Genomic DNA, 2,564 nt, shown 5'->3' on the forward strand with positions numbered 1-2,564 from the left:
AATCATTGATTTGTAACGTCTTGTTTGCAAAGATTTATTGGAATATTCAAAAAAAAAAAACGATTTTATTGGGACGTCTCAAAATTTATTGGCTAAAAAGATTTTATTGGGACGTCTCAAAAATCATATTATTATTATTATGTACCTTCTGTCTTCTGCCGACAATCATATATATAATGAGGGACTTTTCTCTCTTCTAAAGGTGTACACGTCAGCGTTTCTTTAAGTCTGTGGGGTCCACATTCTGCCCGGTTTTGATAGGTCGATTATGTTTGGTGTTTGGTCTGATTTTGGTTTTCCATGTTCGGTTAGATTATAAGTCAAACGATGCGTTGAATAGATTAAGGTTTCATTCTTTTCGTTCTTCCAGTCTTCTTTCTCGCCGTCAAGATTTAATCTGGAAGCCCAAAGATTTCTCCTTTCATATATCTCTTAGCCTCTCTTATCATTCAACGTATCTTAATTTCGCCAATAATTGTTATTCATATTTAACTCGGTTACAATTTCAACCTTTTTGGATCCTTCATGTCAAATCTATACATAGGAGAAATAAGTTCAACGATGTCGACCTCTCCGTTATGGTGTCTTAAAAGTTAATTATTGCAGGTTCAACACAATCAGAAATATCAAAAGCTTCATGGAAATAATCAAAAGCAGTGGATCTCAAGGACATATGAATGGTAACAACTAAAATATCTTCCTTTTCTTTTATGTATTTTTAATCCTTCTTTTGTTTCCTTTTCTCTCTTTGCGTGTGTGAGATTTTCTCATTCTTCATTACCTTTTGCCGATTGGTGATTTCTTTCATATGCTTCTTCAACCTCAGTTGTTAACAGTTTCTCTCGCATTGTCATCACCTGCAGTGAGTTTCATCTAAACATGGAGATTTGATTGTATCCTTTTCGTCTCTTTAGAACTATAAGTTTTTTTTCTTTCTTGATCTCGCCTTTTATTCTTGATCATCGTACATAATCTCAGCATTTTTTGGTCTCTTCTCTAAGATTTGTGTCACTACGAGAATTCTGTGATCCACGGTTCCAACTCTATTGAGCAGGTAACACCATTCTTTAAACATACATTAGTACTCTTATGTTGTTCCAGAATAGACTCAACTAAGGTTAGCACTGTTGTCCTCCTCAAAACACATGAAACTGATTTTCTTTTCAAGTATTAGATTGTGGTCAGATTTTTTGTGTCCTCCAACAACATGACTGGTCCATTGTTTCTTGCACCAGTTTTCCTCACTACTAGCTATTGCTAACGGAAGGGACAAACAACAGAGATGACAAAACTCATCAAGAAAAAGGCAGCAAGTTTGATTCTTGAGGAGTTACGTTTTCCTTTCACAATTCCTCTTAAAATTTGTATATAGTTGTTTCTTTTACTCTGAAGCCCCACAAACCCCCTACATAATTTAGATTAGTAGCGGTGAGAAAATGGAGCTACCAAATTGTCCTGAGGAGCTAGCTGGCAATGGATATGTTTTCAAGCTACGTGTGACTCCCTACAGCCTCAGCGTACGTTCACCGTCTCAGCAATAAGTGAAGCTTCACATCTTATTTGGCACTCAGGCAGAGGTAGGATAAGCAACAGAATCTGCCAGCAACATATATGATGCGCCAAAGATTTCACTGAGACTTGGTGAAGCAAGTCTGCCAGGTTCTGCAGCCGCCAATAACTAACGCCCCCGTAAGTGATTCTCGCAAGGCCATCTAACCGTCAACCCCTCTGTTTCAATTGTCTATTTCTACATGTTTTCTCTGCTTTGAATTGTGTACTTTGGATCTCTCTGATTTGCTGTAAACTATTTCTTACTGGTGTAAGAATTACTTTGACTTTAATAACAAAGGGAGTAACATGTCTTCACTTATTAATCGATTTCTTCAACTTTATAAGTCAGTAAAGTTTAACGTCAATAATGCATAAACGTCGGTCATGTAAACATGATTTTTTTTTACTCTCTGAGATAGAATTGAAGACTACAAAAAATGTAGATTACAGCCTAAAATATTTTTTCTTTAAATAAAGACATTTAAAACGTTTATGTTTAATAATTTTTTTATCATAGATGCAATTTAATTACCAACTCTGCAATGAACTTAAAATAGTCTTCATTGCAAAAGAATAAAACACACCAAAACAATCAAATAACCGTAATACACATAAAACCACTAACAAAAAAATTAAACAAATTCAAAGAAGCAGGAGAGCCATTTGAACACTAAAAATAACAAATTCATAAATTCACCACAACATAACCAGTTATAGCTACACAAACGACTTACGGTTTACCAAAAAATACTCACGAAAGAAATAATATACAATTCTACCCACACCTACTGCAAAGCTTCAATAACAACTTCATAAACTACATTTGTCACAACAAAAAAAAAAGAAATTCACAAACTACAGAAACTCCAAAGTTAAAGAAAAAAAAATTACAGTAAACTAAAAAAAATCAATATCCCCGCGCTTGCGCGGGGTCTCGCTCCTAGTGTTCATGAATGATCAAGCTTTCTTTGTTTGTTTGGTTGAGAACAATTTTAGTTATTTAGATCTTAGCA

At 34.7% G+C, this 2,564-nt stretch overlaps 1 long non-coding RNA gene across 2 annotated transcripts; it reads left to right on the forward strand.

Annotated features, from left to right (window-relative positions):
• Positions 1-352: 352 nt before the first annotated feature.
• LOC130497887 (uncharacterized) lies at positions 353-1,874 on the forward strand. Of its 2 annotated transcripts, XR_008936921.1 has the most exons (3): positions 353-680; positions 864-1,054; positions 1,236-1,874. It is a non-coding gene; the product is annotated as an uncharacterized LOC130497887 (long non-coding RNA). The 2 variants fall into 2 exon arrangements; XR_008936922.1 differs by having other exon boundaries at positions 864-1,874.
• Positions 1,875-2,564: the final 690 nt, after the last annotated feature.

Source organism: Raphanus sativus, chromosome 7 (genome assembly GCF_000801105.2).
Source record: "Raphanus sativus cultivar WK10039 chromosome 7, ASM80110v3, whole genome shotgun sequence".
In the NCBI taxonomy this organism is placed as follows: domain Eukaryota; kingdom Viridiplantae; phylum Streptophyta; class Magnoliopsida; order Brassicales; family Brassicaceae; genus Raphanus; species Raphanus sativus.